The sequence below is a fragment of the Eurosta solidaginis genome, chromosome X, assembly GCF_040869045.1.
Source record: "Eurosta solidaginis isolate ZX-2024a chromosome X, ASM4086904v1, whole genome shotgun sequence".
In the NCBI taxonomy this organism is placed as follows: domain Eukaryota; kingdom Metazoa; phylum Arthropoda; class Insecta; order Diptera; family Tephritidae; genus Eurosta; species Eurosta solidaginis.
Genome location: NC_090324.1, coordinates 199,597,456 through 199,620,267, shown reverse-complemented (window position 1 = coordinate 199,620,267; position 22,812 = coordinate 199,597,456). Strand labels below are relative to the sequence as shown.

At 36.1% G+C, this 22,812-nt stretch overlaps 1 pseudogene; it reads left to right on the top strand.

Annotated features, from left to right (window-relative positions):
• The first annotated feature begins 899 nt into the window (after positions 1-899).
• LOC137234593 (zinc finger protein 254-like) overlaps positions 900-22,812 on the top strand; it is a 346,122-nt pseudogene continuing 324,209 nt past the window's right edge.

Sequence of the window (22,812 nt, the reverse complement as noted above, 5' to 3'; positions counted from 1 at the left end):
ATGCAACCCTGTCGTATATTTATTGGTTAGCTGACAGCTGGTATGGTGAATTTGTGGTGTGCGAGTATATATATAAATATATGTATTTGCTTGCCCTTGAAAAAAAAACTACGTCACTGGGGCAGTAGCACACTAGGCCAGTAGAAACAGTTGACTTTTTTCCATTTCGGGATTTTGTCGTGTCGGGATTCTTTTATTTCGGGACCCGGATTGTTTTTGTACCGAGCCCTTATAATGACTGTTTGTGATGTTTGTTGTTGAAAAACAACAAGTCCTGCCCCCCAGCCAGAAAACAGTACCCAAAAAACGGAAAGGGTAAAAGAAACAACAAAAAAAATTTCCTTGGAAAAAAAATGTAAAATTTTTTGTGCAAGGAGAGGTTTGTCTTTGTTTTGGTTTCCCTTTTTTTTTGAATTCCTTTGTTGTGTATGACTGGTTGGTACTGCATGAGACGCCCACCTGGGTAAAAATAGAAAAACGCGTCAGTCCCGACTGTGATGTCTTGCGGTTTTCGGTACCCGGTTGCCTCTTTTGGTGCAACACTAATAGGATGTGCCGAACCAAGTAGGCATACATACATACCTATGTACATACGTTTGTTACAAATATGCCAACGGGAAAAGACAAAACAAATGAACATTCATACACACCCGTATATATAATGTAAATTCCACAGAATTGAAACAAACGGGACATAAACAGAATGATTTAAACCGTCTTATCATTCTTTTACTACGGCGCGTGGCCATCGTACATGTTTGAAGATTCTTAGGAACGAAAAAATGGTAGGTAAATTTTTGTACTTGGTACTTACATAAATATACTTTTATTTATTATTGTTAATCAATTTTTTCCTTTATTTTCAGGAAAATAATTTGTTTTAAACGAAGTCCAGATAATTTTACAATCTATACGTATAAGAAAAAGAAATATTAACCACAAGTTATACGTAACGGGGAGTTAATATCTCCAATGAATGAATGAACCACAAGCCCATTTTTCTCACAATGTGCTGCATCTGTTCTGATTGCTGAAAACATTATATTACAATGCCAAGAGTCCAAACAGAACTTTCAATATCAACGTTCACAGTTAAAACCTCTTGCAAAGGCAGACATTAAACGCGCATTCTAATGTTATGAAAAAAGTGAAGAGCACATGAATGCCTCACAATTGCGATACCGAACTAAATCCAGCACCAGGACATCATACAGTAGGCTCGATCGATTCTAAAAGGAAGAAGACGTTACGATATCACCACAAAGTGAGCCATCAGCGAAGCGTATGAAAGATGGAGACCCTGCGATTGTGGTAATATTCAATTGTGAGGAGTGCAACTTCAGCACGAAGACAAGTAAACATATAACAGGACAGAGGCGCACAGTGAATGGAGTATATGACCCCAACATTTTCGCTTGCACGCATTGTACCCAGCGTTTCTCTTGGAAGCCCACTCTTTATCGTCACATTGAACTCGTTCATAAAATAATGCCCAAAGATAAGCGATATTTATGCAATGAGTCTGAATAGGCGTATGTGTGCGAAATACATCTACTGGAGCATATCCAACAACGATATTGGCCACGTAACTTCAAATGTCCTGATCCACTATGTGAGCAATCGGTTACACGAACTTTTACATTAAGGCGTCACTTCATCACTACACATACAGAGCAAACTACTACACGTTACCATTGCATCAATTGTAATGAATACTTTAAAGTTTATGATGAATGGAAATACCATAATGAAACAGTTCACAAAAGGACACTGTATATTTTCCCCCATTGTGGTTATCCCTTTTTTTCGTTTTAAAGATAGGCTGGACGAGCATCTAATGAAAGATGTGGGCAAACGCAGTGTTGTTCCGTGTTCTTATTGCCAGAGACGTTTAATAACAAAAATGGACTTAGCAAATGAGAAATCTGCATAGCAATGGCTAGGTACGTTGTTGTGGGAGGAATTTTCGCTATTTAAGGAACCACTAAATGATTTGTAATAACAATAGATATATATAATATATATTAAGCAGTTGAGTCCTTAATAGCGCATAAAGCGTTTCAATAACAACTTAATCGTTCTGGGTGCTACAATTTTTGTTTGTTTCGGGGGCGCTTTCATAATTAACAATGTGGCTGGTGCTATGCTCTTAAAGTTTTTGGAGTGAAAGTATGAAGCGGATACACCCCTTTTTTAAAAACGTAAGTGTCAGTGTAATCGAAATGTATGAACATAAGCCCATGGTGGAATTAATAAGAACACAATCAAACACCAAATCAGTTGAAGTGCTGGAACGAGATTAAAAACATCAAAGTCGACGAATAAAGGAAAAATAATAAAAACTGCTCAAAATCCACACTCGACCATTCAAGGCGATGAACCAAAAACGTGCACATGAAAATAACTAGAAATAAAGTCGGTTTATCAGACTTAAATCAGAAAGGCTCTAAAAATATATTTAAATGTGTCACGTAGTGTTTTGCATATGCGTTAATTATGGAAGCCTATACTACACCCAACAAAATACGTCTGAAAAGCTGTGATTTTTGAGGGGATGAAGAAAATTAATTAAACTGGCTACGGACGGTGATTCCAGTACGCGATGATGTGTACCTTACACCAAAATAAATTTGTTCGCTTTTGAACAAACGCCCTAAGATAAATAATAAATTTTTAATTCTGGGTAGATACATAACTTAATATCATAGCCCCGATAGCGAAACAATAACTGGGATCGCCGAGTCCGGATATGCACCTGCATGGCGGCGCACCGACGTTTTGCCTATATCCAGGTAAGCAATACCAGAAGAATGGGCCATATTTTAACAATGGAAGTTGTACTCGCACTTGACACCATACATAATATGGGTTTTGCGCATCGTGATGTGAAACCAGAGAAGGTGCTACTCGATCGTCGTGGCCATTTAAAACTGACCGGAATTGGTACATGTAGGCGTATGGAACCGAATGGTTGGGTGATGTCGAGCAGCGCTGTTGGCACACCAGATTATATTAGTCTGGAGATACTGCAATCACAGGACGTGGACAATGATTAAGGACGTGAATGTAATTGGTGGTAAGAATCAATTAAATAAATAATTAATATGCATAAACAATCTTTGGTTTTACAAATATTTTTAACCGACTAAAAATTTTCGGTTCATAAAGTTACTTGTTATTTTTTCGTGGTTTCTGCCAATTTACCGGCTTATGGGTCCTTTTGCAAGGTTTTGAAAGCATGCATTTTTGTTGCTGTGAATAGTTGCAGTGCCTTGATAGGCATCAAGTGCGCCGGTAGGATAATAGCCTTGTGGTATATTTGGATTTGGTGGTACCGATTCTTGCGCAATCATACGCTGAGCCCCTTCCTGCGGCTTGTAGCCACAAGTAAGGATGGCGGAAAAAAAGGACCTCTATAACTGAATACAGAAGCGGATATTAGCAATTACTGTCTGACATATCAATTTTATTTACAAATATCGCCTACTCTCTGTTGAATGCAATGGACGATGTGTCAAGCTTTACCACAATTCCGAAATTTTCCACCTATCCATACAAGCTGGTTACTCTTTCTGACTGAATAATGAGTTGTCATACAATTGAACAAAAGAGATAATCAAATATGAATACTTAGGTGATCAAAAAATTGAATATAGTTTTTCAATCATACTTTGGAATCATATTCGAATTAAATGTGGTTACTTTGGGGGATCAACAATTTTTAATAATTTTTCCTTCAGCTTTCTGAATCTTTTCTGATTATATCAGTTGAGTGAATAATGAATATTATACTTGTTAGAATTTAACTGTCCATTGAAGATCTTATTTTTTTATGAGGTATGAAGAATAAATACATGATAATCCAATCCGAAAATCATCCATACATCTCTACCAAAAACGATTAAAATATGTTCATGACCATGATCTGAAAATGCCTGTGAATCACTCCCAAACATTTAAAGCTCACTCTGACAATGATATCAATTGTGAATAAAGCGTTTCGTAAAGTGAATCCTAAATGATTATTTAAGAATAATCACATTTAAAGTACATTTTTCTCCCGACGATACATTACTTTTTTAATCGAAAAATACTTTTAGATTTGGACGTAGTTCTTATGGGGCGATGAGGTGATGATATTGCTAATTTTATTGCTGATTTTGTGGCAGAGAATGAGTGGGTGAGTTTGATTCAATTACTAGAGGTTTGTGCTTTGAGGAACAATCTGTGAAATTGTAGTAGACAGGTATCTCTGGTAGTATATTACTAATGATAATAAATTTGTAAATGCCAACGGTTTTTTATTAGCCGCCCCTCATTCCGGAAGAATTGAGAGCATGTACGCTTCAGGGATGGTCCTAAGTTAATATTGTTAGGGTAATCCTGCCGGAATGGTAGCGACACGGTGTACCTTCCATTCTCACTTCGCTGCGTTGTTTCTTTAAATAGTTGTTCGCAGTACCTTTCATCTTCATTTAATATTTTATTTTTGGGTACATTTTCTACCTCCCAGAAAGCTTTGAGTTGGTTGTCTAACGCAACCTCGTTGTAGAAAGACATAATGCTCTTCTTTGGATTCGGTGATTCGATACGACCGGTTAGTATCCAACCGAACACTCTCTCTTGGGCTAAGAGTGTGTTTAGCACATTCTTTTTTATACCGCTCATTATAATGTGGGGATATATGTCTCCGCCAAGTATGAGGTCTACGTGTTCGTTGACGTAGAACCTCTTGTCTGCCGAAATCAAGTCTGGGAATGCCTGCATAGTCATTGCGTTGATATGGCAGGATGGAAGATTCCCAGTGAGTTTCGCTAGAACTAGTACGGGTGTAGTCAGGCTGAAGCAGGGATCCACTGGTGAACGTAATTCGATGTTGGATGCTTCTTTCACCTGAGCTGACACCGCATTTGTGATGCCTGAAACATGGGCATGCATTTTCCTCGCTGGCAAATTGATTCTGCGTTTCAGTCTTTCAGTTATAAAGGAACATTCAGACCCAGAATCAATTAATGCCCGCGCGGAGAAGTCGGTACCATTATGGTGAATGTGTACGCGAGCAGTTCCTAATAGCACGCCTGTGCTGGAATTGGCATGACAGGATTTGACATTCTGATTCGCAGAGGAAGGTGGTTGTCCCGATTCCTGTCTTTTCCTTGCCTGTGCCGAAGTTGATGGGGCATTATCCGCATCTTTGAAGGGATTTCGTACCGCCGGTTGCTGGAGTGTGCCCGCATGCAGGAGCGTGTGGTGACGAGAGTGGCATTTGGAACAGTTGTATGAACTGGTGCACCTCGTCACTGTGTGTCTTGGGGATAAACAATTCAGGCAGCCATTTGTGGATTTGACGAATCTAATCCTTTCTACCGGGTTTAAATCGCAAAAACGTGAACAGTTGCGTAATCTGTGCTCCGTAGATTTGCACATTTTACACATTGATTTTGTTGTTTGCTTGGTTACTTTGGTTTGAAAAGCACCAAGTCTTTTTGTAGGGTTTTCCGTCGACTGGCGCGACGTGTTTGATTTTTGCACTTTAGAAGTGGCATTCCCTGTAAAACCAGACACGGTTTCAAGTGTCTGGAAACGATTTGACAAGAATTTGTCCATATGCTCCCACTTGGATATGCCCGTCTTGTGGTCAATGCTCTGCTCCCATAGAGCCAACGTATTTTCAGGTAATTTTGTCGAACATAAATAGGTAATAATCGCATCCCAATTTGAAACACCGATCTGATGTGTTTTTAGAGATGCCAAGCAATTATTTATGTCGCGCTGTAAGGTTTTGATAGAGCTGCCGCACTCGTTATCTATCTTTTTTAGATTAAACAAAATTTGTAGTTGTGAATTTACGAGAATCTGCTTATTCTCGTATCTCTCACATAGGTTTTTCCAGGCTGTTTCGAAGCCTTCATTTGTCAAGGGACATTTCTTGACGATGTCCTTTGCCTCACCTTGAGTTTTCTGATTGAGGTTGAACAACTTTTCTACCGCGCTTAGGCGACTGTTGTTTTTGTATATGGCCATGAACAGGTCACGAAACGTTGGCCAAGATAGGTAGTCGCCCTTGAACACCTCAGTATCACAAGCTGGCAGGCGGATACTATGTTCGCGCGCGCGTTCTCCCTCAGGTTTGACTGCACTATCTTTTTCCTCCTTCAATTTAGTTTGAATTTCAGCCATGTTCGACATGCATCTCAGGAATACGGCATATGCCGCTTTATGCTTGATCTTGACCGCTGCAATTTTCTTAGCATCGAGCGTGTCAGAGTCAAGCAATTCCTCGAGGGCGGTATCGGCTTTTTCCCACTTAGCTTGCAACTCTTTTTGCTGTATTGCAAGAGTGTGTATAGTGTGCAGAGCCGCATTTATGTCATTAAAATCGGCCTCGAATTCGATTATTCGATCGGCCAATCTAATGTAGGAGTCCATGTTCATGGTTGAAAAGTGGAGAGCAGATTAACCAAGGGATATAACTTTGAAAACCTGAGCGAATCACCCAACCAACAACTATTAAAATTACGCAAAATTGATTTATTACTCTTAATTTGTTTATTTTTGTCTGACTTTGCAGATTTTTTGTGCCTTAAAAACGGGAGCAGGGGGAATCAACACCAATGTGTTTGTGCGAAGTAAAAGGGGGCCACTCGCCACTTCAACCTTCAATTTTATTATAAATTAAGTGCTCGCGTTGATATAAACTCGTCGAAAAGCGTGAAACCGTGAAATAAATCTTATGCAACAAAGAACAAAAAATGGGTAACAAGATTAATTAGAGAAATTAGTGAAAATAATGTGATGCAAAGGAAATTTAAATCGAATGGCGTGAAATTTTATGTGAAAGTGAGGTTATGTGTACCTCTTCCTTGTGCTGTGTCCGGAGAGCTTTACCGCTGGTGGGGGGACAGGCCAGATAGTCACAAGGAATCTTAACAACGTTAATGATCCGCGTTTGCACTTATTTTCTTTTTGGCACTACACAGTTTTTTCACACTTTTCGCGGTTAATTATAATCATGTATGGCACTTCAAATGGATTTTTCGCACTTTTTATTTATTATTTTTAACCAAAAAAAAATGTGGCAAGAAATATTGCACTTACTTTGAACTTTTTGGTGATTTGTATTCCGGTGTGGCAAGTAGCTTGTGGTGTTGCAGCGGCTTCAGCTGGCTGTCGCTTGCTCAGTGTTTTGACGCTGTTGTGAAATAGTAAACTTTTTGTGGGATAGCTGTTGGCTGTGGCAAAATTCTCCGGATAGCTTTTTATGGCAATTTCTGTAATTTTGAATTTTGGTGGGGGCAGCTATGATCTTATGATGTGGACTGTATATAGGTACTGTATACCAAATTCCTGGTGAAGATGGACCAAATGTTCGGCCGGGGTGCGTATGCTCCTGAGTCGTAGGTCGGCGCACCGGGGTCGATCTCAGTGGGAATATGGCGTGTAGAATAATGAAATAAACAAATAGACGAGAATTTCTCGTTACAAAGGATGATGTTTATTCAGTAAAGATAAATAGCTAGGGTACAATATTACCTGAGTATAAAACGGCAGAGATCGTTGGCGGCAGATGCGTGCTGGTTGGCGGTTAGAATCCAAGAGGCCGGTTGTATAGCAAGCTACAACCGTTGAGCCGCAAAATCCTCCGTTTTGGAGGGGAAAGGCACCCACACATCAACCCCGACATGCATATGCATGAGTGCTGACAAAAAGCACACATACACGTACATGTACATGCATGCACATGCATGAGGGTGATGGTATGGGTGGTTATAAATTAAGTCGAGTATCGAGTATCGATTTGCAGAGTTGCATTGGGGGGATCGCAATCAGATGCGGAAAAGTTAGGCATCCTGCCTAAACAGCCGGGTACTTTTACAATGTGACATAAGGGCTGTTTTATGAAAGTTGGGACTGTTTGTAGTCAGACTTGTGTTAAAAAAACATCACAATATAAAACAATGTACAACATAAAAATTTGTAAAAAAAAAAATCACATACATGATAAATATCCTATCCGTCTAATGTGTATATTGATGTCGCTTGCTCTCCAAGAAATGTCTGTAAAAATGTGCGCTGTGGTCTATGTCCGTTTTACAGTTCATTCGTATGTTTGTAGGTACGTTGATTATGTGAAGCATTTAAAATGTAAAAACGTTTCCCGTAGTGTTGTTCTTGTTCAAGTATAGTTGCTCTGTCAAAGTTAGGAGAATGCCCGGTACTTTTACAGTGGGATGTAAGGGCTGTTTTATGAAACTTTGTACTGTGGGACTGTTTGTAGTCACACTTGTGTTGTGACAGTCTGGGTTTTAACTTTCCTCATGTTGTACTCACATATGTGCTATTACATGGCTCATCTGTTTTACCGTTACATGGAATTTTGTAAACTACGTTACTTTTTTCGGGTGTTGCAATTCTCTGTTTAGTTCTATTAAATATATTCTTTAAAGTATTTATTGCTTTATGAGCTATTCTCACTTTTTCTTTATTATAACAATCAGATCTCGCTACACGTTCTGACAATTCAGGTACATATGTTAATGACTTGAATATTTTCACTTTTTCTGAGCTATTTTGATGGGTTTTTGTTCAAGATCGCCTTAATAGAGAACTTATAACCTTGTGCTTAGCTCTGCCAGCATATCATGCTTTCACTGGATGGGATTATACAGCGTCGTTTATTAATCGAGGTAAAACGAGGCCTTTTAAAATTTGGAAGGTAATAAACTTTTTCAACAACGTTCACTTTTCTGACTGATCAAACCGATGTATGTGATGAAAAAAAGATTTAAGTTCTACAAGAATTCAGTTGTAATATGTATAGGATGTGAAATGGTGCGCCAGTGTCAACAATGCACGTTTACAAATTTTCCAAAGGATGTACGGAACAACAAAATATAAGAGAAAGTTATGAAGAAAATTAAGGGCTTTGACTCAAGTACTATTCCACCATGCTGGAAATCCCTTGAGCAAAAATTATTAAGCCCAGCTTATGTCAGTTACATGTGGCTAAACGCGACTGAATAAACTTGTGTTAAGTTTCCTGCGGAAGAATGTGGTTTGTTTAATGATCACGGAATTTTTAAACCTCGCTGGTTCGACGGTGAACCGGTACCTCTTGATGTTGACGAGGTCTTTAGATTTTCTATAAACAGTTCGGAGGAAAATGTGGATACTGTAAACTTGATTAAATAGAGTTTTCCGGAGATGAATCTTATATAGAATAAGTACTTTTTGCACAGTTAAAATAAAATAATGTAAATATTTTCACTTTGATATTATCTGCCTTTAAATAGCGAGACTTCCTCACATTGCTTTATACAGTTGTTTTATTATTGATATTAGAGAAAAATTCCAAAGTTAACAAACGGCGATGGTTACTAGGACATGTTTCTGAATTTTACTTCTTCATCAGCTAGCTTCTCGGGAGCTGAGTATTGAACTCGAATCTCCAACAATCATACCATTGTAAAGGCAGATGCCTCTAACCACTCAGCTATATGAATGCCCCGTTGCTCGATTTGCAATTGGTCTGTAGGTGTTGCCTTTTTGTGCTACTCCTTTCCAAAACTATCAGCAATTACTGAAAATATAAGAGTCGAAGTTAGTGTACACACTGTAAGATATTTGTATTTATATGTACTTTATTGAATGACTTCATTTGAGTTTTACAGTTTAGCTCATGCTATAATGTCTACATATATATAAGTCAATAGAGAGCATGCATTAATATATATAAGAGCAGCTAACGTATAAGAGCAACGGCTTGCCACCTCTATGTATATTCTTACATATATCCTCCAAGATATTACGTACAATTCTGTGTTTTATATATACATATATAAAATAAAATAGCATTCTTAAATTCATATCTTTCTCCCAAGAAGTGATGTAAACTTTAAGAATAATAATTCATATGTGCAAATTATATATGATATTATCAAACTCAAAATTTTAGCTTTAATTTCAATCTTTCAATTTATACACAAGCTCACTGTAGGTTAAAGAAAATGGAATATGAAATATAGATGAATATATTAACGTACAGTAATATTTTTAATTTAGAAAATTTATGAACTTAGTTTAAAATTTAATCAGTGGTCGACTGAAACCATGATCTTGGCCGTAAAAGATAAGGAGAACGTTCTGCCGTTGCCTCTTTTTTATCATTAGCTTTGTTTTGTGTGTTTGGCAAAACTTGCATTGCATCATAAGATGAAATATATGACCCTTTTATGTACCGTGTGTTTCGCTGATACACTTCTCCTGTGCTTAACTTGACCAAGTAAGACCTCGGCGTATTTAGTTTTTCAATAATTACCCCTTCTACCCATTCATTTTTAGCCCTCACCCACGCCTTTTGCCCCTCCTTAAACATTTATTTTTGTTTTGTCTGTCTATCAAAATACTTTTTATTTTGTGCATTTTGTTTTCCAATTCTGTTAGGCACCTCTGTAACTATTTTCGGCTTTAAAGATTCCTCTGTAATTGGGATTGGGGTTCGAGTTATGCGCGACATCAACAGTTGTGAAGGCGAGGCATCCATGCCTTTCACAAGGCTGTTTCTGTACTCTAAAAGCGCCAGATTTAGGTCACTCTTGGAATCCGATCATTTTTATACCTTTCATGAAAATGAAATGGTATATTAATTTCGTCACGAAACCCAAAATTGTAAGTCCTTAAAGGAAAATAGATAGACCCACCATTAAGTATACCGAAATAATCAGGTTGAAGAGCTGAGTTGATTTAGCCATGTCCGTCTGTCTGTCTGTCCGTCTGTCTGTTTGTATGCAAACTAGTCCCTCAAGTTTTGAGATGTCTTCATAAAATTTGGCGAGCGGGTGTATTTGGGTGTCCGATTAGACATTTGTCGGAACCGGCCGGATCGGACCACTATAGCATATATCCTCCATACAACCGATTTTTCATAAAAAGAGGATTTTTGTCATATCTTACTCAATTTAACAGATTGAAGCTTCAAACTTCACCATATAATTTCGTATATTGCACATATTGTTGCCATAGAAAATTTATGAGATCGGTCGTATATATAGTATATATCCCCCACAACCGATTGTTCAGATAAGAAGCTTTTCGTAATTGCTGCCCTATTTTAAGAGCTACAGGCTTCAAATTTCAACGAATGCTTACGTATATATCATATATTGTTGTCTGAAAAAATCATACAGATCGGTGGTATATATAGTATATATATGGTGGTATATATAGTATATATATATAGTATATATATATATTTTCGCAATTTTAGCCCCATTTTAACAGCTAGAAGCTTCAAATTTCACCGAATGCTTACGTATATGGCATATATTGTTGTCTGAAAAAATCATAGAGATCGGTTGTATATATAGTATATATCTCATACAACCGATTGTTCAGATAAGAAACTTTTCGCAATTTCTACCCCATTTTAACAGCTATAAGCTTCAAATTTCACCGATTGCTTACGTATATATTGTTGTGTCAAAAAATGATAGAGATCGGTGATATATATAATATATATATGATGGTATATATAGTATGATGGTATATATATATTTTTTTTTTTTGCGATTTCGGCCCCATTTTAACGGCTAGAAGCTTCAAATTTCACCAAATGCTTACGTGTATAGCATATATTGATGTCTGAAAAAACCATTGAGATCGGTGGTATACATATTATATATCTCATACAACCGATTGTTCAGATAAGAAACTTTGCGCAATTTCTTCACCATTTTAACAACTAGAAGCTTCAAATTTCACCAAATGCTTACGTGTATAGTATACATTGTTGTCTGAAAAAATCATTGAGATCGGTGGTATATATAGTATATATCTCATATAACCGATTGTTCAGATAAGAAACTTTGCGCAATTTCTGCCCCATTTTAACAGCTAGAAGCTTCAAATTTCACCAAATGCTTACGTATATAGCATATATTTTTGTCTGAAAAAATCATAGAGATCGGTGCTATATATTTTATATACTTCATATAAACTCTCATTTTTGCCCCTTTTTTACGGATAGAAGCTTCAAAATTCATCAAATTTCATCAAATAGTTACGTTTACGTCATATATTTTTGAAATTCGTGATTCGTAGTCATAGTTTTTACATTCAGACCACAAAAAACGTGAAGCTTTGCATCCTCACACAAAGTACCTGCCTATTTTTTATTTTATATTTATCTTGAAAATCGTTTAGATATGTTCAAATTTCACCAAATGTTTACATGTATAGCATATATTGTTGTCTGAAAAAATCATAGAGACCGGTGGTATATATAATCTCATACAACCGATTGTTCAGATAAGAAACTTTGCGCAATTTCTTCCTCATTTTAACAGCTAGAAGCTTCAATTTCAGCAAATGCTTACGTGTATAGTATACATTGTTGTCTGAAAAAATCATTGAGATCGGTGGTATATATAGTATATATCTCATACAACCGATTGTTCAGATAAGAAACTTTGCGAAATTTCTGCCCCATTTTAACAGCTAGAAGCTTCAAATTTCACCAAATGCTTACGTATATAGCATATATTGTTGTCTGAAAAAATCATAGAGATCGGTGGTACATATATTATATACCCCATATAAACTGTATTTTTTTGCCCCTTTTTTACGGATAGAAGCTTCAAAATTCATAAAATTTCATCAAATAGTTACGTTTACGTCATATATTGTTGAAACACGTGATTCGTAGTCACACGCAGACCACAAAAAACTTGAAACTTTGCACCCTCACACAAAGTACCTACCTATTTTTTATTTTATATTTATCTTAAAAATCGTTTAGGTATGTAGATTTGTTCACTATATATTTCTTATCTTATACATCCGATTATTCGGAGATTACGAATAGTATAAGATTATTGTTCAGCCCCATTCATGAAAGGTATGAAGTCTTCGGCACAGCCGAAGACAGTCCCGTCCTTACTTGTTTAAGTAATTTTTTGGTTATCTGTACTCCCTTTTCTGCAAAAGCTCTACTTTGTGGATAATTTGGTGAACAGAAGATGACTTTGAATTCATATTCTTTGCTAAAACTTCTAAATGCATTGCTGTTAAAAGGATTGTTGTCCGAAACAAATTATTTAAAAATAAAAATAAATGTAAGGCGCGATAACCTCCGAAGAGATCTAAGGCCGAGCTTCTCTTGCAATTTGCGTCGTGCTCCTCTTGATTTTTCCCTACAAATTGGCCGGACGGGACCTACATGTCTTATGCCGACTCCGAACGGCATCTGCAAGGCAGACGAGTTTTCACTGAGAGCTTTTCATGGTAGAAATACAATCGGAGCGCTTGCCAGACACTGCCGAGGGGCGACCCCGTTTAGAAAAATTTTCTTCTAATTGAAAAATCTTATTTCTAAAATTTTGATGTTGCTTTGCCCGGGAGTTGAACCCAGGGCATACGGTGTGATAGGCGGAGCACGCTACCATCACATGACGGTGGCCGTTATTTGGTATCCCAAAAGTCGCAAATACGGGCATAAGGGCCGAAATTACTTCGACAGCGGACTTACTTTTTATGTTTAAAACTTCAATCCATTTCGAATACGAATCAGCGAGTACGGGATAACTTTTCCCTAAAACTTTGCTATATCTGCGAAAAACCTTTCAAATGGGACACACAGGCAGACAGCGCCAGTATCAGCCAACAACTTTTCCTGCAGTTTTTTGTCGAATACACCCATCACTGAGCGATCTCTCAAAATAAAATCCTCCAATGTACCATAGTCACATGATTTCTCCAGATGCCTCAGGTCTTTCACAAATAGCTCAAATGATTCGCCATATTTTTGTATTCTTGAATTAAATACAAAGCGTTCAAATATTATATTTTCTTTGGAATGCAGTATTCGTCAAAATTTTTTAAAACAGTTTCCAAGGACTTAGCCTCACTTTCGGAGAGGTTTAGCACTTCAAATATTTCATTGCCGCCTTCTCCAACCAATAACTTAAATACTGTCACTTGCGCCTCTTTTTCTAGTTTCACTAATCCAATTGCTACTCCATATTTCAAAAAATGTTGCTTGAAATTTTTCCAATTGTCCGCCAAGTTTCCAGCTATAGCCAACAGGATTGGCGTGGGGCAAATTTGATGGTATCATTCTTTGTGGATTCATGGTTGGAACTTCCTTCTACTTTGTGTCGTTGGTTGTATTAGTCATAAAAGCTTTTTGGCTTTTTTTTCCTTGAATAAAATATAAGTTTTTTTTTTGCACACACGTGTATAACCTTAAATTTTATTTAAGTATATTCAGTACACGAACACGATTCAATGATTTGTCCGCAGCGCTATGTAAGATCTTTACTTGTACCTACTTTATTGAATGACTTCATTTGAGTTTTACAGTTTAGCTCATGCTATAATGTCTACATATATATAAGTCACTAGAGAGCATGCATTAATATGCATAGGAGCAGCTAACGTATAAGAGCATTTACGGGTTGCCACCTCTATGTGTATTCTTACACACATCGCTCCATTTTAGAAAAGGTGTCATTTACTCTAACGATCTCCGAGGAATAAGCGAAGAATAAAAAATAAAAAATTGAACCCTAACAACAAAATGTCATTGAAGTAAAAAAAATTATGAAGAAGTCTAGTGACACCCTAACGGAAACAGGCCTTATAATCCTAACGTTTTCTTGCATAAACTTACCCGAACGCATCAATATTGGCTACCAATCAATTAACATAGGGCTCTACATTCCTCTCCCACTTCATTGTACAAACTGTTTGGAATTCGAAGCACAGCAAAAACTCCGACCGTTGCATTAACTGCGGTCTCACGGCTCATACCAAAGATGAACTCAAAGAAAAAGAAAAGTACAGCAACAAAACAGTTTGCTTCAACTGCGAAAAAGACCAACAGAACGACACTAAACACTTTGTACTCAACAAAAGCTGCCCAATATTCACCACACAAAAGCATTACAAGCCATTAAAACACTCCAAAGAGTGGATACCAGAGCAGCAAAACTAATTTTTTACGAGCGTCATCAACACGACTCCACTACATACGCATCAGCAACCAAGACAAAAAACACAAACTATTCGGCTAGCCGCAATCAAATAACGTACGAAGACGAAAACACAACACCCTCTCACTCAACGACTACTCAGAGCGAAAGAAGTAACGCAAAGCCTAGCAAGCCAACAACTCCTACAATCTCCAACGAAGGCAGTAAATCGTCAACAACAAAATCATTCTTAATGATTTAGCGGCCTTTATGTTCTTAATCTATGTTTTTTGCCGCCTCAAGGTCCAAATTAAAACACAAACGTTTTGTCTTTTTTGTCAATATATTTCGGTTACACTTCGGTAACAATCCTCAGGACAATTTAAAAACATAAAAAACATCACAATATAAAACAATGTACAACATACAAATTTGTAAACAAAAATCACATACATGATAAATATCCTATCCGTCTAATGTGCCTATGGTTGTCGCTTGCTCTCCAACAAATGCCTGTACAAATGTGCGCTGTGGTCTATGTCCGTTTTACAGTTCATTCTTATGTTTGTAGGTGCGTTGATTATGTGAAGCATTTCCAGTGTAAAAACGTTTCCCGTAGTGTTGTTCTTGTTGAAGTATAGTTGCTCTGTCAAAGTTAGGAGAATGCCCGGTACTTTTACAATGTGACATAAGGGCTGTTTTATGAAAGTTGGGACTGCTTGTAGTCAGACTTGTGTTGTGACAGTCTGGTTTTTAACTTTCCTCATGTTGTACTCACATATGTGCTATTACATGGCTCATCTGTTTTACCGTTACATGGAATTTTGTAAACTACGTTACCTTTTTCGGGTGTTGCAATTCTCTGTTTAGTTCTATTAAATATATTCTTTAAAGTATTTATTGCTTTATGAGCTATTCTCACTTTTTCTTTATTATAACAATCAGATCTCGCTACACGTTCTGACAATTCAGGTACATATGTTAATGATTTGAATATTTTCGATTTTTCTGAGCTATTTTGATGGGTTTTTGTTGAAGATCGCCTTAATAGAGAATTTATAACCGATTTCGGAAAATCATTGTCTTTTAGTAATGATCTTATTTCTGTCTTTATCTCTTTGTGGTATATTTCGTCAGATATTTGTAGCATTCGTTGTATACAGGCCATTGCTGTATTCATTATCATCGTTTTGGGGTGCTTTGCATTGAAGGTGATGATTCGTCCACATGAGGTTGGCTTTTTATACCACTTTAATTTTAATTGATTATTGAGTGAAGATAAGCTAAGTTTCCGTTTTCTCCGAGCTCTATCGTGAACTTTATATGTTTGTAAAACGAATTTAGTGCGCTCAGTGTGTCCTGTACTTCGTTTTCGTTAACTATGGAAAATAAGTTGTCAGTCTATAATATTAAAAATACAGTTGATTTTAAAGAAAGGATTAATAACACGCTAATTTGTGGCGACGAAAAACTTGTCTCCTTCGATGGGGTTTCACTTTTTCCCAGCATACCGATACAGCTGTCATTAGATGTAATTCTAAATAAATGGTCAACGATAAAGGAACACACCAAAATACCAAAACAAATATTCATGGAAATTGTAAAATTTTGTATTCAGGAAAATAGGTATTTTAAATTCCACGATGTGGTATACACGCAGCTAAAAGGACTGCCAATGGGATCATCAACATCTCCATTGGTTGCGGATATTATAACGGAAGAACTCTTAGAAAAACGATAACAGGATTAAGACGTCTCCCAAGTACTGCTAACAAAATATGTTGACGACTTATTGTAAAATTTGGAATAAATTTACGTAAAACTCAAAGAAGTTTGTAAGGTGCCGTATTGCAGTACCAAGTGTAATCGTCTTTATTAAAACAATTTTTGACTTATTTATACTAAATTATTCTAAACAATTTCTTATTCACTAAAGTTCCTACATACTAAACATACGTACATACACATTGCATGAGCGACCAAAATGTATGTATGTACATAGTAAATGATAGTGGCGTATTTACTAAGGGCAGCTCAAGTAACGCACGTGTCTTGCTGTGGGAACGTAAATATGTTTGCGTTGCTTTTATTATAAACACATTCATACTAGCGACGCAACCAAAGTGTCAAATGCACTGTGGCGTGTGAACCGTCTTAGATGCATGCAATGTATATGTATATACGTGTGTTACACCACCAATTTGTAAAGAATATATCTGCTTGTAGAAGTATTCTATTACAATTAAATTTATGTCAAATTTTCAAATGCTTTTGTATTTTAAATGTTTACATATAGATAAGTGGTTTTGGTTTTGTAATTTTTTTTTTTGTGCAGTATATTTGTGTCAAAGAGACGTGCTTGATTTGAGTTTACTTGTTTACATTACATATTGTTTCTCTTTATTATTGTATTTTACTTTTGTAGTAGTAGCAGTAGTAGTTGTTTATTTGTTTTAAATTTACAATAGAATAATGATTACTATTTAAATACTACTTTTTTACACTAAATTTTGGCTTAGTGCCGTCAGTGTCAACATGTTTAATTTTCATCTCTTAACATTATATTTATTATAAACTGTTTCTAAATTATTTAATAATAAACTGTTTCTTAATTATAACTTTTAAAATGGCTCATCTAAAATCTACTTTCTACATTTCAACGCTGATTATACGTAATGGTACAACGTGATCCAGTTTTTCCCATTTAACCATTCAGTAACCTCTTGGTGTGTTAATACACTTTATTTAAGGAGTAAAATTCTATATTCCTTAAGCACTGCACAACTACTTAGAAAGTGCGAAATATTTTCTTCATTTCTTGAGTGGCAAATTGGACAGGGCCTATCTGGATGCATAACGTAAAGTTCGTAATTTAGTTTTAGTAGTTCTCCTCTTACCGTAACAATATACTGAGCGTATCTCCGCTAAAATCATCTCTAAAATAATTACGCTCACAGAGATTATGTTCGAGGCCGGGGTAGCTTCGTCTTTCTACGCTACCTCGACCTCTGAATAGAAATTTGTTCCTTCTCTCCGTGCCAATCTTAGATAGAATATTGCGGTGCCATGATTCTTCGAACTCGTTGGAAAGTGCATCCCATTTTTGGAATCATTGGGACCGTGTTTCAAGCAAGTGCATTACGATTTTCTTTGGGAAACGATTATTACCCATTTCCATAACCCTCGATATATAATTGAAATGCGTTTTCAAGAGACCAATGTACAACTCAAGGAGGCCAGATTCTAGATGAATCATATAATTCGGTGTATTACGTGGAAATCTGAACAGCCCCTTGATGAAGTATCTAAGCAACTTTTCTACTTCCTCGTAAGAATCAAGCCCCCACACTTCTGAGGCTTACCCTAATACCGAACGCACCGCTGCTTCGAATAGTTTGTATTTATGACTAAGAGGAATGCATTTTTTACCCAAAAATGTTCTCTAGGTGCTGTTTATAGCCAATTTTGCTGATTTAAGTTTACCCGCCAAACGATTGTGGAACGATATATTTTGCGTAACAAGTACTCCTAGATATTTGTATTGCTTAACCTTCTCTAACTCTTGTCCAAACAAATGTCACTTTTCATCTCTACAATACCTTCCTTTTGACAGCCTGAAAATAAGTACATTTGTTTTATTTGTATTTATTGTAAGACCTCAGTCACTACAGTACTCCTACAGTTTGTCGACCATTCTCTGTAGTTGTTTAGGGGTTTCAGCTAAGATTATTTTATCATCGGCGTACATAAGTGTCTTTATATGGATACCCCCAAACGTAATACCATTTGGTAAGTGATTCATCAAATCATCCAGGAAGAGAGCAAACAGTAATGGACTAAGTAGGCAGCCTTGCTTAACACCCGCTTCTGTTGGAAACCATTCTGAAATTGTGCTCCCCTCCCACATTCTTGCCACGTTACTTTTGTAGAGACTACTTAGTATATCAAAGCATTTTTGTGGAAAGACCTATATTACTTAATTCGAAGAACAGCGCCTTCCGCATTATAGTCAAAAGCGGCTTAAAGTCAACGAATAAGGCATAGAGCTCTTTCTTTTTTGAAATGTAATACTGAAATACGCTTGTCAAACTGAAAATGTGATCAATTGTAGAATATCCCTTTCTAAATCCTGCATGAAAATTTCTCCACCCAAGCCGATAGCCTTTCTTACAAAATTAAAGTAAATATTTTTGCAATCGCATTCTGGAAAGAAATGCCTCTTTAATTATTAGGGTCATTTATATCTCAATTTTTAAAAAGTGGGAATATAATGGCGCGCTGAAACATCAAAGAAACCTACCCGGAGCTATACATACTATTAAAGCAAAAAGCAAGCTGTTCTATAAAGTTAGGGGTGCATGTTTAAAGAATTCCGCAGGTATACCGTTCGGCCCCGGTGCTTTATAATCTTTAGTACTGTGTGCCTTGCCTTTTCGCGTTTTCGTAACGCAGAGAACGATTTCTTTCTGGCCTCTTTGCATTCCTAATCAGACCAAGAGTGTAATTCCTTTTTACGAGTACCGGACTTTTTGCTCTGACGATGTTGCGCTGCTTTGTTTACACTTTCTACTAAATCACTTAGCATGTAGCTGCTTTCACTTATATGGAATTAGTGTAAAATTATTATTTTTATCAATATTTTCTACCTTATAGGGCCCTTTATACTTACTGTCTAACTTCTGACCTGCTTCCTCTTTAACTAATACTAAATCTCCTAAGTTTATTTGTTTATATTGTATTTTTTATCATAAATAGCTTTCTGCTTTTTTTATTGCTATACTAATTGGTTAGCTCTTCTGTACGCTATCTGGATTCTATATTTAATTTCTTTGTCGTGATCTTCATAGTTATATAGTGGGTTTACTGTATCTTCTAACAGAAATTCATAACATTGGGGCGTCTTTCCAAAAACGAGTTCAAACGGACAATACCCATGAACAATGGATGGCGTTTTATTATAGCAATACGAAACATATATGAGGTATTCATCCCAATTGTCTTTGTCAATGGATATGTATGAACGTATATATTCATTGAATATTCTATGACTACGTTCAACTGTGCCTAATGTTTGATGGTGGTAAGGTGTTGAGATTTTATGCTCTATTTTTAAAAGCTTGCACAATTCCTCAAATAATTCGGTTCCCATATCCGTTATAATTGTTTTCATACAACCATAAATTAGGATACATTTTTCAAAAATAACTTTGGCTATCGTTTTTGCATGTTTGCTAGGTATTGGGATTGCCACCAAATACTTAGTCAAGTCACATACTATAGTGACTGCATATTCATTTCCATTTTCTGACATGGGAGAGGACCAATTGTATCGATTTGTACTATGTCGACTGCTTTTATGGGCGTTTCGGTTATAATCATAGGCTCTTTAAAATTTTTATTTATTTTATTTTTGCTGCAATGAAAGCATTTTTAATTTATTTTCGGATATAATTTTTCATTCCTTTCCAGTAATATTTTTGTTTTATTTTGTTTGTCATACGATTTATTCCTGGGTGGCCACCAAAAACAGGATCGTCATGATATTTATGACGAATTTCTTTAATTTTTTCATTATTTGTCACATGCCATAACCTCCGGAGTAAATGCTATAATTAGATTTTTGAGAACTTTGGTACTTTTTTTCCTTAAATGTGTCTACTCGAGTATAATTAAACAATTTGTCTCCTAAGGACAAACATGTATTTTTCCAAACCTAAAGTGCCGGCTTCTTACATAAGCCTGGTAAAGAATTGGCCTAAGTCAATATTCGCCTCAACAATTAGGTTTTTTTTTTATTTATTTCGGTACAAATTTTCTTTCCCTTTTTGAAATATAATTTCGGAAGATCGAAAACGAGCTGGACTAGTCTTTTTATTTCACATTTATTTAGCGCTTCATATATCTTAAGGTTCTCATAGTGACTTTTATTTTTTATATCACTGGTTCTACTACGAGTATTTGTTTAGTTTCCGATCTTGTCGAACTTTCATTATTTTACGTGCTTGTACTGACATTTCTTTTAAATCTTTGATATCTATTCGTGACAGTGTTTCTGCTACATAATTCTCTTTTCCTGCTATGTACTCCACCTCGAAATCATACTCTTCCAAATCTAATCTGATTCTAGTTAATTTTGATGGAGGTTTTTTCATCGAAAATAGGAATGTCGAAATGGAATGTCTTGACCAAGAATTTTCTACCATAAACGTATGGTCTAAAATATGTTATGGCCCAATGAATGGCCGCTAATTCTTTTTAAATTGTGGCTTTATTAATTTCTCCTTTTGTAAATGACCTAGAAGCGTAAGCAACTGATAGTTGCGTTTCTTCGTACTCTTGACTCAAAACTGCCCCACAAGCATAGCCGCTAGCATCTGTTGTTATACAAAATTGTTTACTGAAATCGGGATATTGTAGAATATTAGGGCTTATTAATGCAGCTTTCAAATGGTCAAAAGACTTTTTACAATCCTCTGTCCAATCAAAAACTACATTTTTCTTACAAAGTCTTGTTATTATTCTAGAGTATTCTGCAAAATTTGGAATGAATCTTCTGTAATAATTGTAAAATGCGACGAATCTTTTTGCTTCATCCGCATTTTTAGGAGTCGGATAGTTTTTAACAGTTTCGAACTTGCTTGTGCATTAATGACCAAGGTAAGTTATTTCTTGGCTGAATAATAGACATATATCCGGATGTAATTTAAAATTATATTTCCTACAAGTTGCGAAAACATCCCGTAAATTTTTTATCATATGAATTTCGGAGCATCCTAATACGACTAAATCGTCTATGTATAAAAATGCTCGTGATGGTTTTAAGCCTGCGAATGCTAATGTCATCATCCTCTGGAATGAGTCTGGAGCTACTTTTGGGCCATAAGGTAATCTTTTAAGGCGGTATGTGCCATCATCATTCTTGACTCTGGGCTGAGTTTTATTTGGTGAAAACCAGATATTAAATCTAAGCATGAAAAATATTTAGCTCTTCCTAATTGATCTAGTATATCACCAATTCTCGGAAACGGGAATTTATTTGCAGTTAGCTTTTTATTTACTTGTCTGTAATCAACAACCATTCTCCATCTTTTTTCTCGTTTATTTGGAAGTGATTTTTGGGCACCAATAGAATTTGACTATTAAATTCTGAAATTCAGGGATGCACCTTAACGTTAAGCTAATCGTTTATCAAAAAATTTCCACCGTTTCCGTTGAAACACTTCGAAATATTATCGATAAAGAAATTATCAAGATAAATTGTATCTCGTTTTTAACCGAAGCGAAAAGCCTTCGTTAACGTTAAAAATGTTAAAAAAACGTGATAATTTATGTTTGAATTGTGCTGGCAATGCTATAGCCATGGTGAAGCCGTAAGGTGGTAACAGCGAGCGGGCATACACACACAAACTGCATGTAATTTGTTTGTGTAGTTCGTTGGTGGTAATGTCAAAAATACTCTGAGAAATGTTCGTACTGTCAAAATTTATGAGAAAAGTTGCAATCAGCTAGGCTAATGCTTTCACCTTTGCCAGCATAGTTTGAAATTAATAATCAACATAAACGATTTGATTTCGTTTTGATATGGCAGAAAACGAAACAAAATCATTTCGTTAATTTGACGTTCTTAACGTTAATAAACGAAACGAAATGACTTTGTTTCGTTTATTAACGTTAATTATCGTAACGAAATGATATCGGTTCGTTGGTTAAGCATGCCTGCTGAAATTTAAAGATCTATTATATCGTCTTTAATTAATTTGTTTACTTGTTTATTAATTTCACTCTTATGGTCTTCTGGTATTATATAGTTTTTTACGTAAACTAGGTTATTGGCTTTCGTATG